General features: G+C 45.7%; 2 protein-coding genes and 1 non-coding gene across 6 annotated transcripts in view; 1 reads left to right on the top strand and 2 right to left on the bottom strand.

The window, feature by feature from the left end:
- The window catches only part of PALM2AKAP2 (PALM2 and AKAP2 fusion), a 611547-nt gene that overhangs the window by 105766 nt on the left and 490415 nt on the right, over nucleotides 1-15366 (bottom strand). The window lies entirely within an intron of this gene.
- The window catches only part of LOC101275752 (thioredoxin domain-containing protein 8), a 709525-nt gene that overhangs the window by 266589 nt on the left and 427570 nt on the right, over nucleotides 1-15366 (top strand). The gene's annotated exons all lie outside the window — the stretch shown is intronic.
- LOC117201115 (U6 spliceosomal RNA) lies at nucleotides 968-1075 on the bottom strand. The gene has a single exon (XR_004483072.1). It is a non-coding gene; the product is annotated as a U6 spliceosomal RNA (small nuclear RNA).

Below are 15366 nucleotides of genomic sequence, written 5' to 3'. Positions count from 1 at the left end.
GAATCCCAGTGACCGCCATCCTACTGCCGGTCACTGAGTGAGCTTAAAGCCCAGGACTAGGGTCCTGAAAATTTGGGTCCATTTTCCCATTGAGAAGCAATTTCTGACCTACTCGAAGCATCAGGAGAGAGCAAGTAAAGAAGACTGGAAGAAGCCTCGATACAACAGTGCAAGTGTTCAGGGGTAAGGGGACGAGAAGGATGTCAGCCAGGTTCCCCAAGTCAAAAGGGGGCTGTGGGGTGGGCGTGGAGGTCAGGCCTGGAGAACCTCTGTGCCCAAGGCTTCTGGATCTGATCAGTGTAAAGCATGAACAACTGATGTGCTACACAATTGCTGGAATTTTTTAAAATTAACTTTAGGGCTTCCCTGGTGGCGCAGTGGTTGAGAGTCCGCCTGCCGATGCAGGGGACACGGGTTCGTGCCCCGGTCCGGGAAGATCCCACATGCCGCGGAGCAGCTGGGCCCGAGAGCCATGGCCGCTGAGCCTGCGCCTCTGGAGCCTGTGCTCCGCGACGGGAGAGGCCACAACAGTGAGAGGCCCGCGTACCAAAAAAAAAAAATTAAATTAAATTAACTTTAAAAACTGTTTACTTATTTGCATCTGCCATAAAGATGAAAGAAGATGTTGGTTAATTAAAGAAAACAACCAATTTGGGGAAGAATACATGTTCAAGGTGCTTCCATACCTATCTCACTTAAGTTCTGAAGTAGCTAAGTTTTGGTATCCCCATTTTTTATTTTTATTTATTTATTTATTATTTTTTAAAAGTTTTTATTGGCGTATAGTTGATTTAAAGTGCTGCGTTAGTTTCCGCTGTACAGCAAAGTGAATCAGCTATACATATACATATATCCACTTCTTTAGATTCTTTTCCCATATAGGTCATTGCAGAGTATCGAGTCAAGTTCCCTGTGATATACAGTAGGTCCCTATTAGTTATCTATTTTATATATAGTAGTATGTATAAAAAATATGGAACACTTCATGAATTTGCATGTCATCCTTGCGCAGGGGCCACGCTAATCTTCTCCGTATCCCATTTTTTATAGATAAAGGAACTAAGACTCAGTTTATGTAACATGCTGTAGATCTTATAGAGAATTTGGCCAACGCACTAATGAGTTTGGGCCCTGCCGTGGCTCTGGATAACTGGGGTGTTAGATATAGTATCTGTGTATTTGGCTGTGCTCACCCCATCTGCTCCAATCAAGCATCCAACCGGCCACAAAGTCCCTGAAAAGGGGGCTTCAGAGGACAGTGTCACCCCCACCAAGTTCTACAGCTCTCTCCCCTTCCTTGGCGTTCACACCATGACTCCCCCAACTCGGACATGTATCCTCCAAGACAAACAGACAAACAAACACACTTGAGGGAAGCTCCATCATTTCATCCCCATCCCCATCCTCTTCCTGAATAAGGAAACCTTCCGCATTCTACCTCCAAAGGGTACCTTTTCCAGTTGCAGGGCCCATGCAGTCTTTCTGAGACGCCAACCAAGAAAGGAACAAATGCCACTTACATGTTCCTTGATTCTACTCCAACGTGTCCCCCCCAAGGCCTGATAGCACTGGTGCTCCTAGATTTGAGAGAGAAGTACCAAAGGGTGGGCTTCCCTGATGGCGCAGTGGTTGAGAGGACACCTGCCGATGCAGGGGACACGGGTTCGTGCCCCGGTCTGGGAAGATCCCACATGCCACGGAGCGGCTGGGCCCGTGAGCCATGGCCCCTGAGCCTGCGCATCCGGAGCCTGTGCTCCGCAGCGGGAGAGGCCACGGCAGTGAGAGGCCTGCGTACCGCAAAAAAAAAAAAAAAAAAAAAAAGTACCAAAGGGAAAAAGAGGTCAATGGGCCCAAGGATGCTCTCAGTCCCTCCGCCCATGCTGTCTGTCCTCTTCTGCACCTCCTCAATCTCTGAATTCACTTCAAAAGGAATAAAGAACCTCTGGCTGAACCCTGGAGAAAGCGCATCCTGTTTTACTGTAGGAAGAAGGCAAGGTCTTGATTAACTCTTTTCTGGCGCTCATCTTTCAGAGACTGGGGCAAAGAACAGAAATAACATTTATATTGGGATTTTAGTTTTCTCAAAAGCCAGGCTCCAGAGTCTGTACTGGACTAGGTTTGGCGATTACACTTCTACACTTCTAAAAATTATAATTTGTATCTACGCTAACATCACGCTGAGACTACAAAATCCTGAACGGTCAAGGGAAGGACAACAGTACGTTCACCACGGTCAACTCACTAAGGCAAGAAGTAGTCGAGGCGGGGTAGTCATTTATTACATCTTAGAAAATCTTCATCAACAACAGTTGAAATAAATGTTTAAGACAAGTTTAAATTTCAGTTACTGAAATTATTAGAGCACTCTAGTTCTTAAGTATTCTAATTAATCAAGTCCTACTTAAATCACACAAACATACTCTATAGTTTTCCTTTTTGAGCAAAATACCGGTTTGTCCCACTATCTGAAAGTAGACCACTCCTAAGAAACCTTTGGTAAGCTGAACTGGCATGAAGCAAAGAGCATTCCCACTTCATGTTACAGCAGACACTTCCATTTTACCAAAGACTACACTAGTTCGGTAACAGCTTCTTCATAGAAGGGAAAATCTTCTTTGGATTTCTTTTGGTTAGCGAAAGGTAGATCCTGAGTAAAAGCTAAGTGGCACTAATGTGAACTTTCAGAAAGTGGGGGAAACCTGTAGTGGATTTTCCTGTTACAACAGAGATAATTTCAACTTTTCTATAATAATATCTTCCTGGAAAATGTGTTTGAAGGGCATATGTCCAAAACTTAACAGCAGTCATATATCCTTAGAAGGTGATTATCTAACAAAGATATTTCTCTCTCTCTCTCTCTCTCTGTCTCTCCCTCCCTCTCTCCCTCCCTCTCTCCCTCCCTCCCTCCCTCCCTCCCTATCTATCTCCCCTGATGGCTGATGTACGCACTGCCTCCCTCAGGTTCAAGCCACCCAAAGTGCTCCTGGATGAGGCTGGTGCTAGTGCAAGGCTCTGAAGCTTAAGTTTTTTTAGCATCACAGCAAATCTGCCTCCGGGTGTCAAGCTTGCACAGTACCAAAAAAATGATGCAATCTTCTAGCAAGACTTACTAACACTGTTGAACCTGATAAGTATATTAATCAATTTGAAACTTCCAATAGCTTACACAGGATGCCTGACCAATCAACTAAGCAAATGGTGACTCCCATGTCTCTCAGGATCAAAGGACAGCCATTCCAGAGGCTAATTCATGACAGATCATAGCAGTGCTGAGAAATATATAAAATTTAAAAATGAAACTGGTTTTCAGAGTCAATTTTCAACATGCTCCTGTTTTAATCATTAAAATCCCTCAACACAACCCCTGTCCAAATTCAATTGCATTTTTATTTGAAACATTTCTCATTTTCCTAATATGTAGAGACTTGTGATGACAACCTTGATAGAAATCTAGGACATGAGTGTTTTAAGAGTCCACCAAATCTATAAAGACAGCAGAATCTAGCCCATAATTATCATAATTAATTAGAAAGTCCAGGGTGTGAACATTTTAGAAGCAACAGTTAATATGTAATTTCTATATTGAAATGCTGAAAGGTTTAGAAATAAAACCACCAGTGGATCATTTTCCCCTCACTTGATAACTAAATTAAGACAACCTCTTCCACTTTATCAGCCAGAGACCCTGAGGCTAGTGAGGCAGAAGGAGCCACTTATGAAAGTGAAATAAATTCTGACAACACTGCCCTGAGCTCCGCAGGCAGGAAACTGTTTCAACTGTCATGCCAGAACTATGAGATAATGGGTATTTCAAAATGTTTGTCCCATCTCAAAGCCCAGTCTCACACTAGCATCTTGGCATCCCAGAAAGAAGTTAAAAATGAACTCCACTGCCAGAGAAGCATCTCAACACTTAATTGCCCAGTCTATTAGGTAAGGTATCTGGAGACCCAAGGTATATTACTTTCATTTCTTCTGGCTCATGACTAATTTTATTGGTGCAGCTCAAAATAACTGCAGGGCCTACAAGACCCATGGTGTGCCCACTCAAAGGAGAAGATGCCCTTTAAGCAAAGAGCCTATATCAAAACTGGAGAGGAGAGCGCAGGCATCGGACAGCCGTTTAGAGGTGCTTTAGGGCAAGTTTCAATTCTTAAAAGGCTTTATGTTTAAAGAAGCAGTGAACTCCTTACTAAATATGCCTCATTTCTAGACCTGTTACTCTGAAATTTATTGATCAAAGTTGAGGAGGCTGCCAGCAGAAAGAGAGTGTTTAATTAAATTGCGAACATTTCCAGGAAGAAAAGTGTGATGCTTAAATGAACTCTCTTCAATTAGAACAAAGCCAAGGAAACAAATCCCCTGGGGTTACACTGGTGAGTGGTGGGTTTGTCCTAATTCAGCCTCCAGGTGCCTGTGACGGGTGATAAGACGGAAGACCGCTTCCTCTGAGAAGCTGTTTGCAGACTGAGGGATATACTATAGAGAGAGAGAGAGAGAGAGAGAGAGAGAGAGAGAGAGAGAGAGAGAGGGAGAGTGTGTGTGTGTGTGTACGTGGGATATACTATATAGAGAGGGTGTGTGTGTGTGTGTGTAAATACGTGGGGGGGGGGGTTAGGTGCTGCGCCTAAAACGGCTACAGGGAAGGGCAGACATCTGCCAAACCACTACTGCCCCACGCGGGAAACCGGGTCTGGAGAAATAATCCACCATCTCTCTACACGAGTCACTTTCCTCCCAGACGGCCCCTTCTGAGGATCAGGGAGAGATCCCCAATGCTGGCCGTCTCGCATCCGTCCAGGGAAACTCAGAAACCAGCTTGCGGGACCCGCTCCCGCGGGCCCACCCTCCGCCTCGTTCCCCACCGCCTGCAGCCGCCGCTTCGCCTTCCGCCCTCACCGCCCACTAACCCCACTGCTCCCCAGCCCGCCTCGCCTCCCTCCGCGGGCTCCCGGACAGCCCGCTCTCCCGGACGTCCATTCAGTCCCCTGTTCTCCGCTACAATTCTCTAGAATTTCTCAGGGCCGCCAGTATCTCCTAGCTCCTATCCCGGGAGGCGCGTCGCCTCCACCGCGATTTCAGAACACTTGCCCCAGCGCTCACCACCACGATCCGCGCCCTCGACTCCCCACAGTGTCCCCACAAAGGGGGCCAAAGAGACCTACCCACCGGCTTTATCCAGGATAAAACACCAGAGCCTAATAGCTGGGGTCCCAGCCTCAGGCCGAACTTCCAGGCTCAGCTCGGACCCGGTTCCCCCTCCCTCCGCGCGCAGAAGGGCTGCTCCCTCCTCCTGCAGCAGCTCCCCGGACCCCATTCCAAAAGGTTCCAGCTGGCTGAGAACCCGGCCCTCCTCGGCCTCAGTCTCCCTGCAAAGCTCCTGATTTCTGAAAACGCCCCCAGCGCTACCATCAAAGGAGTCAGGACGCGCGCCTTCTTCTCCAGCTGGAACCGCTGGCTCCATCTACCGCGGCTCCCAGGCCTGGAGAGGCGGTTACCGACCTCTGATTTTTCTCTGCTTTTCCTGTATAGCCCGACTCTGTGTGTGTTTGGCGGAGGGGGTGGGAGGGAGGTGGTATTCCTAAGTTTAGTTTTTAAAGCATATATAAGTGAGTAAGTATTGAATAAAGCAGCCAAAAGCTGGCCCTCCCCCAAACCTAGGAATTCAAAGCCACAGGGTCACAGCCCTTTCCAGCCAGGCCCCCGCCCCGCACACGCTCCACTAGGCAAGGACCATAAAAGCCCTTTAAAGTCCGCGGTGCATCAGAGGGCCTCCCAAGAGACCAATCCCTCTCAAGCCACCCTCTCCCCGCGCGCCCGAGGCCCCAACACCAGGAGGGGGCCCCAGGGACTTGGTTTCCTGGGTCGCCGCGCCTGAGCTTGGACACCCACCTCTGGGCGCCGGACGGAGGCGCTGTCCTCGGCCTCCGATCTAGCGCGGCGCGGCCGCTACCTCCTCCTCGGGGCGTCGGGGAGACTCCGCGGAAAGCCGTTCGGCAGGCCCCGGCTGGCGCGAGCGCATCTGCCGAGAGCCGCGGCCGCTCTGCGCGCTGGAGGGCCGGGAGCGCCGCCCGCCTGCTCCCGGAGCCCGCCCCTTCCCCGCCCCCTTCCCAGCGCCTGGGGCAGAGGTCTGGCCCTCCGCTTCCATATCCCCTCCCCAACCACTCGCACCTTCTGTATGTGGCTTTGGCGAAATCTTGGCACACACTGAGAAACCAAGAAATGAGTGAATGGATAGACTGGAGGGATGGAGGGATGGGGCAAGTGAAGACGAGTATTTCCTAACTGGGGAGAGGGCACTGTGTCTGGGTACGTGGACCTGTGTTAGCGCACGTGTGGCCGTGTCGGCGTGCGTGCATCTGGACGTGTGCGTTGGTGTATACATACGTGCGTATGAGTGTATATGGAAGTGTGTGGCTGCGTGTGCGCCCTCACAAGGCCGGCACCGCTGAGTTCCTATCCGAGGGGTCGAGCTCCCCATCCCTTACCAGCACGAAGGCTGTGTCCGGGTAAGCAGGACCGCCGGGAGCCGGTGGGAGACGCGTCTTTGTGTGTTTTGGGCCTCTCCGTGACGTGGTCCAGAGGCTGAGGGACAGGGATGCTTCTGGTTCCCTGGCTCTCCAGAGCCTTCATGCTGCCCTCCCTGTTGTGGCAGCTGGTGGCTTGGTGTCAGAGCTCGTGTGTTAACAAAGCCAGCGGTGGGGAAGGAGGCAGCTGATACACCGCGTGGGGCTGGATCCGGCGGGTGGCCAGCCATCCCCCACTCCCAAGCTGTCTGAAATTTCAGCTTGTAATCCCCTCCCCCACCATGAATATTTAAATAATGTTAATGACCCTCTGAAGATGGACCTTCTAGAAATCCTGGGAGGACACACACAGAAACACCTCACACAGAAAAGAGTATTTTTAAAACCAAGGTGTTCTATGCGGAGGAAATATAACCATGATATGTAGTCAGATTTCTTGAATTCAACTTTCCACTAGGCATGATCAAGGTTTTAATTTCCCAGTGATTCTCCCTCTCCACCTCTGCAAGTCAGAGCCCCTTACTCCCCTAGTTTCCATCCTCTGTTGGCCGCTTTTTTTCTGAACCGCTGGCCAAAATCCCGGGGTCCTCTTCTCAGAATCAATTCTGCCTGCCACACACAGCAGGGAAAGACAACTGCCAGGGACCTTGATTTCCCATACAAGAAACGGTAACATGGGGACCTGTCCAGAAAGCCTGTCCAGCTAAAGACATTAAAAATAGCATCAACCCCGGAAAAGGCTTCTTTACTGTCTGAAGGCTTATTCACACCTTCACCAAAGGGGAGGTGGGGATGCAGTGAAGGCTACAATGGAGACCTCAGCGGTTCTCCTCAGGGTTCCTGAAAATCTATAGGCTTCTTTTTCTTGGCATTTAGGAATTGTTTCACCAGCCTTTTTGCATGTTTGTCTCTTACACTATTGAATTTCAACAGAATTTACTGACCAGTGGTTGGAGATTACAGAGTTTTAGCCTCAGTCAATCCCTTTCTTTCCTTTTCTTTTCTTTCTTCCTTTCCTCCTTCCTTCCTTCCTTTCTCTCTTTCTTTCAGCTCTTCATGGCACTAACCTGAGTTAAATATTTGGGTGCCCTACATTGTGATCTATTTTTAACATTTTAATAGTATGTGAAAACTCACATTGAAATGAGCATGTCTGGGGACACTTATTTATTTATATGGCCCATAGACTCTTCAAGGAAAAATTCTAAACTTACAGCAGAGGTGAGATTTTTATAAACAGTATTAGGGCAAGTGCATCATCACTTTCTTCCTATATTCCTAAATTAGAATGTATCATTTACCAAATTTGTTTCCTTATTAGAAATATTACAGCAATTCTGAATTCTTTCCGAAAGCAATGTCAGTGTTAATATTACTGTAATATTATTTTTAAATATGAATTAATTAATGCTAATTTTCTGTTAATTTTAAAGTTCTGGCATATTCTACAGAAAACTACTGGGAATATTAATTGAGGAAAAGTACATGTTCAATAGATATTAATTTACAAGAACACTTCCTTTTCTTTCATCTTATAAGATATTAAAGAGGAAGCCATGATTAAGCTACACTTTTTTAAAATGAAAGCCTTAGTACATACCAGGGATCAGAAATATTTGTTTAATTTGTTCAATGAAATCAATGCAAGGGTATGAACATCTGCATGTGAAAGTAAAAACTGTTTTCAATTAACATTTATTTCCCCCTAGGTCAGCGGTTCTCAACCAAGGGTGATTTGATGCTTCCCCCCCACCGCCCCCGCCACCCACCCAGACATTTTGGAAATGTCTGAAGACATTTTTGATTGTCATATTGTCATAATGGGGGTGGGGTGCTACTGACATCTAACGGTTAGAGGCCAGGGATGTTGCTAAATATACTGAAGGGTATGGTACAGTCCCACAACAACAAAGGATCATTGTATCCCAAATGTCAAGAGTGCCGATGTTGAGATATCTTGCCCTGGACCCAAAGCCAGGACTAAGGACCACAGATATCAGGACCATGTCTGCATTTATTAAAAATGCAAATTCCTGGGCTCCACCTTTACCTACTAAGTCAGAATCTCTGGGGGCAGGACCAGGGAAACTGTTTTAACAGCTCCTAGGTGATTCTTAAGAACATGAAAGTATAAGAAACACTGGAGGGCTTTCCTGGTGGCTCAGTGGTTAAGAATCCGCCTGCCAATGCAGGGGACACGGGTTCGAGCCCTGGACCGGGAAGATCCCACATGCCGCGGAGCAACTAAGCCCGTGTGCCGCAACTACTGAGCCTGCACTCCAGAACCTGCGAGCCACAACTCCTGAAGCCTGGGCGCCTAGAGCCCGTGCTCTGCAACGAGAGAAGCCACCGCAATGAGAAGCCCGCAAACCACAACAAAGAGTAGCCCCCTGCTCACCGCAACTAGAGAAAGCCTGCGCACAGCAACAAAGACCCAATAAATAATAAAATAAATTTAAAAAATTAAAAAAAAAAAAGAAACACTGGAGATGGGAAAGGCTGGCTTCTTACCCAGTGCATGCTTATGGGCTCATCACACTGTATGTGTCTTAACATGATAATGGTTATTAGAGCTGAGAATATTTTATGAAATATATAGGCTTCTTGATCCATGTAAGAAGCAAATAAAGGGCTACTGATTCTGTGAAGACAAACAAACAGAGCTGGGACATGAAAATGTTAAACACTCCCTACACCATTTAGGACACAACGCCTTCTATGGAAATGTTGCTCGGCAAGAGGGGAGGTCATGATTTTTTTTTCCCCTATGGCCTAAGTGTACATTTTTGCTTATGTTGCCTGCCCATTTTAAATGGTGCCCCTGAGCAAGAGTGGCCTCCAGGGGACACAAGAAATAGAATATACTTACTAGAGAAACACCAAAAGTAAAGGTTGGGTTTCTGGGAAAGAAGTCAGCCTAGACACAGATTGACAGAGCCTCTTCTTCCTCCCCAAGCTTAGAGAAGAATAGAAGCTGAAAGAAAGACCCATGAGTTGCTCAGAGAGCTGATCTGAAAACCCAAAGAAGGGGCCAAGACTGGTCAATCATAAAGAATTTGCCATTTCTTCCTTCTGGCAAGGAGAAAGACCAAAAAGCATCAGCTGGGTATACTCCTCAAGTACTAAATGTGTCCTACAGAAAATAAAAGCTTGCTAGAAAAAAAAGAGTAAGAATAAGATGGAAAAACAAAGAAAACCAGCACCAAGAAGGCTGCCCCCATCAAACCAATAGCCTTAGATCTGTGGGGCTTTCCCAGCAAGTACCAGGTAAAGTCATTGGAAAGTTAGGAACAATCCCAATCCCAAGGGCATCCCCATGGGACCAGGTGCACCACTGCAAATCTAAGAGAAGAAACAAACAGGGGGAAATATTTGCAACACATATAACAACGGGTTACTATCTCTAATATGGAAAGAGTTCTTACAAATCAACATGAAAATTGAAGAAAATTACCAACTATCTGATTGAAAAAAACAAACCAGTCATTTATAGATAAGTAATTATAACTGGCCATTGAACTTAGGAAAAGATGCCGAAACTCTTTCTCATTAAAAAAAAAAATGCAGGGCTTCCCTGGTGGCACAGTGGTTGAGAGTCCACCTGCCGATGCAGGGGACACGGGTTCGTGCCCTGGTCCGGGAAGATCCCACATGCCGCGAAGCAGCTGGGCCCATGAGCCATGGCCACTGAGCCTGCACGTCCGGAGCCTGTGCTCCACAACGGGAGAGGCCACAGCAGTGAGAGGCCCGCGTACCGCAAAAAAAAAAAAAAAAAAAAAAAAAATGCAATGAAAATACTGGAATAATATATTTTGCCTATATCAGTAAATATAAAATACAAATATTATCTATCATTGGTGAGAGAATGATGAAAATTAAGTATTGAACACTGTTGAAGGGAATATAAACTGATGTTAATAAATTGGTAAATTCGTTATACAATTTGGTGATATCTCTTAAAATTCAAAAAAATGCTTATACACTTGAATTTGCAATTCACTTTTGGAATTCAGAAGGTTATAAGATCTGCGAGTTAGAAGACTGAAGTGGTAGGGAGGAGTCAGTGAAGTCAGTGAATAAGAAATTCCTGATCACAGAATGGCCAAAATAAAGAGACTGTTTAATATAAACTTTTAAAATTGCTTGCTGTGCAATGTTGTGATGTAAGTACTTCAGGTAACCCCTAGACCTCTGATAACAGTATTTGTTCGGAGAACCAAAGGCAAGGGGCTAATATATGGCTTGGTGCAGACTGGATATCACACAAGAAGGATGTGAGATTAAGAATTCAGACAAGATGGGAAATCAGAACAAGAAGTGACCAGGAGAACTAATTCCACCCCACCGGAGTTAACCACTTGAGTTAAAAGTCCATAAAAATGGGCTTCCCTGGTGGCGCAGTGGTTGAGAGTCCACCTGCCGATGCAGGGGACACGGGTTCGTGCCCTGGTCCGGGAAGATCCCACATGCCGCTCCTGGCCGCTGAGCCTGCGCGTCCGGAGCCTGTGCTCCGCAATGGGAGAGGCCACAACAGTGAGAGGCCTGCGTACCGCAAAAAAAAAAAACACAAAAAAACAACATAAAAAAATCCATAAAAATAGTGGGGTGGGCACTGGACCACCTCTAACACTTTGTGGGTAAGGGTCCAAGTAATTTTAATTTAAATATAAAAGGAATAATTTTCTTCTGAAGGCTGTGGGACTTGGGACAGCCAGCCCACAAACTCCTAGGATGCACACAGATCTTTGGCTTCTTTTCTGATTCTGGTCTTGGTTTTACCCTATTCATCTGGATGTCTTGTTTGTTTATGGATTTCCCACTTAAGACATTTCTCCACTGATCTCTGATTTTTATAAAAGGGCAAAAACGTCATCTCTAGATAATTGTAAGGCATGATGCTTACATCCTTGGCTTTTCCATAGAAGAGATATTTCATCCATAGACTGTTTTAACCATCAACTTTCTGAATGAATGCACAACATATAAGACAGGATACGGACTGTTTGTTCTGACTTATAGTTGTTTTATCAAATTAAAAAGACTCTTCTCAAAACCATCTCTTCTCTAGTATCAAGTCTGGTTTCTGAGTGATGGTCAGCTCTTAAAATTTTGAATATCAGTGTTTCCCAAGCTAGCCCACGGTTGAGAGTAGCTGGAAAACTGGGGGGAAAAAAAAAAAAAAGCCTGGGTTAATTTCCCTAGAAGATCTAGGGCTCAGGAATCTATATTTGTTTAAGCCTCTCACATGATTCTATGACATAGCCTGGTCTGGGACCCACTTGGGGTGGACACAATTATCTTTAGGCAGGGGAAGGAGAGAGCAAGTGAACACAGAGACAGGGATGGCTGTCACATGAGAACACTTGGCTCTGGGACCATGTTTACTCCCGTTCTTGGCCTAGTTTGTGGCTGCCTGCCTTTCCTTCATTTCCTCTCCAGGATCTCCAGCTTCCTGTGCCCGAGTAAGTTCCTTTCCAGCCTGTTCCACATATATTTCCTTTCCCTGCATCCTCACACTTGGCCTCTCCTTTGCCAAATCCTCTAACACAAGGAAATGGTGACCTGATGACATTCACCCCAATGCTCGAGACTCTTTTTTTCAAAAGAGTTTTAAATACACTCTGAAGAAACATCCCCAAACCCAAGCAACTTTTGCCCATCTAACTGCTTTCATTTTGTCCCACATTATAGCTGGACTGTGCCTTCTCTACATTGACAAAGGGACATTGTGCATCCAGATTGCCCCTTGTAATATACATTTAAAGGGTACCATTATAAAGTGCAAGTCATACAGTGTTCCAGACTAAAACCATCAATGAAATGCAGCAACATGGAAGCTGCTTGTTGGAAAGGATGCAGAAAAAAAGCTACATGTGCAGGGGAAAGCAGGGTGGGGAAGGGAGAGAGAGCACAGAGGACAGAGTCCCCCTGTGAGGGAAGCAAGAAGGCACAGGAAGGCCACGTGGGACCACTGTGGGCTCCACCTTCCTCTTTACAGAGGCCTCAAAGCTTAAGTGTTAATGAGAAGAATGTACTCGTGTAATACTTTGGTAATTAACAACAAAGCCCGGAGGCTCAAGTTCTTTGTTTCCTGGCTGGGAATTTTATCTCATTTAACAACTGAAGCATTTAAAAAATCTAGTAAACACTCTGGAGTTCATGCCCTAATGGAGACACAGCATGGAACAAGGTGCTTTTAAGGCACGGCATCACAAACACAAAGTCTGCTAAATATACTTGGAATGTACGGGAAGGGACCCAGCCTGTTCACAGACACAACCATGGGAGCAGCGCCCCCAGTGAGGAAGGCAGTTTCTGTTGAGTAAATCCAGTGAATTTGCTTCTCATTAGCGATCCGTGTTTTATTTTATTTATTTATTTATTTTTGGCTGCACCAGGAGGCTTGCGGGATCTTAGTTCCCCAGACCAGGGATGGAACCCGGGGCCTCAGCAGTGAAAGCGCTGAGTTCTAACCACTGGACGGCCAGGGAATTCCCAGCGATCTGTGTTTTAAATATAAAACTACCTTTCTTTCTGGTGGTACTTAATTCCTTTTCAGTTTAGGTAACATGAGAATGATTTTTTAGTTTTTAAAAAATGGGACCGTAACATTTTCCCAGTCATGCTCAAGTGTTTTCCTACGAACTCTTAATTACAGGCTGTTAATTTATGGAAAGAACCATAAGGATATTCAGTACTATTCGGGGAAACTTGACATTTTAAACTTTAATAATTCTGATCATCGGAGAGGGGTGGCCTTTGCAGTAAGCAGTCTCTGACTTACTGGTCAAGTATTTTAATATTGAGAACAACCCAACAAGACAGTAGGCTTTTTCCTTGTACGATACTGAATATATTAAATTACTTATCCAGGCGTGAAGGTGAGTTCACTGAATATGATGGGGGAATACTCCGAAGGCAGTCTGAGTTTATCTACACAGAGTAAGTTAATTACTTACCTAAGTGACAATGAAGATTATAAAATGTTAAAGACCATTTAGATACGGAGAATAATAATGGCTTCTTCTACAGCATATTAAAAGCTTCTGTTGGGAGGGGACCATGACCTACGTAAAATCACTTTAGAAACCATAACAGCTTATGATAAAGTCAACTAAAGCATAAAAACCCACATAATCTGTGAAGAGCCTCCAACGCCTCAAGTAAAGGCCTTTGCCTTCTCTCCTGCTTCTTTTCCTTCTCCCTCTCCTTTCTCTCTTCTTTTTTTTTTAAATTGTTTTTTTGGCGTATAGTTGATTTACAATGTTGTGTTAGTTTCTGCTGTACAACGAAGTGAATCAGCCATACGTATACATACATCCACTCTCTTCTAGACTCCATTCCAATATAGGTCATTACAGAGCACCAAATAGAGTTCCCTGTATACAGTAGGTTCTTATTAGTTATCTTTTATATGTCGTAATTTGTATATGTCAATCCCAATCTCCCTCCTTTGTCTTCTTTTCCCCTTCCTTCCTTCCTTCCTTCCCTCCCTCCCTCCCTCCCTGCTTTCCTTCCTCCCTTCCTTCCTAGTTCCTTTTCTTTTTAGACCACAGCCTAGTAAATTTTAGGAGCAGGCACTGCAAACTCAAATACCTTCCAAAGCCAGACTATAGAAATAGTTTGTGACTCCTGTGAAGGACTGCTAATTAATTTATAGACTGACCGAGATAAGATAGGCCAGCACGAACAGAGAACTGTGCGTTTAGACAGATGGCTGCCACCGCTTCTGTTTTATATCAGGCATTTTCTTAACTTGCTTGGGATGAGTGAGGGCATATCCAAATGTCAGACAAATGAGAATTAGAGCTAGGAGGCACATTACGTCACCCCAGCCACGTTCCTCATTTTACAGTATAGCGAAGTGTCAGTGAAATCCAGGGTCTCTGGAGCTAAAGACCAGGGTTCGAATCCTGGTCTGTCATTTATCAGCTGTGTGACCTTGGGAAAGTTGCTCAGCATCTCCATCTCTCCGAATCCTCACCTAGAAAAGGCAGATCATGAGAACATCTACCTGCAGTGTCACATCTACAATATGACTGTTGTGAGCGTAAAATGAGACCATCCATGTAAAGCTGTAAGCCCGAGGCCAGCTACAATGTTAGTTGTTATCAGTGAAAGCAACTGAATCCTAGAAGGGGGATGGGACTTACACAAAACCACCAGGCAAAATTGGGTCAAGGTCAGGACTCAGACTCAGGCCTGCTCACTCTTAGGTCAGGGCTAGTTTCTTTGCTATAAGCTTGCTTTCTTTGGTATTTTTGTCATTTCTAAAGAAAACAATAAACAACAATTACATGGCATGATGAGTGAAAGCTCTGGTTAATTTGGTTTTAAGGCCAGAGTCATATCTATGACCCACCTCTGGCCAGACAAGTGCAGAAGCAGTGGTTACCATCTGTATAGGCAGGATGGTTGTGCTGTCAGTATGGTTACGTGCCCACCATCTCTATCACAATATCCTAGAAATATTTCTCTCTCAGCCTTTTGCCTTGGAGTTTTACTTTGAGTTCTGTTAAAGTCTCCAGCCTGTTCTCAATATTCTGGAATATTCTGCAGGCAGAGGGTGCTGCCACAGACCTGAATATCAGAGAGGGGAAGTAAAGCCTTCATGCCGACATGCGTGTGTGCTGTGGTTTGCGGCTACTCTCTGGAGGGGGTCCCTGCCAGGCACTGTATCCAGAGTACTTGGTTCCTACAAGATGGGGGGACCATCTTACCCCAGGGCAGGGCCCTGCCAGGGAGAAATGAGCCCTCACTGCTCCCCTCCCCTTCCAGCCTTAGCTCTACCTTCTGCTTTCATTTACTCTGGGTCGGTATCACTCAGTCGGCCCTGGAT

Source organism: Orcinus orca, chromosome 6 (genome assembly GCF_937001465.1).
Source record: "Orcinus orca chromosome 6, mOrcOrc1.1, whole genome shotgun sequence".
NCBI lineage: Eukaryota > Metazoa > Chordata > Mammalia > Artiodactyla > Delphinidae > Orcinus > Orcinus orca.
The sequence above is the reverse complement of the archived record's forward strand: the minus strand, read 5'-3'. Positions and strand labels throughout refer to the sequence as shown.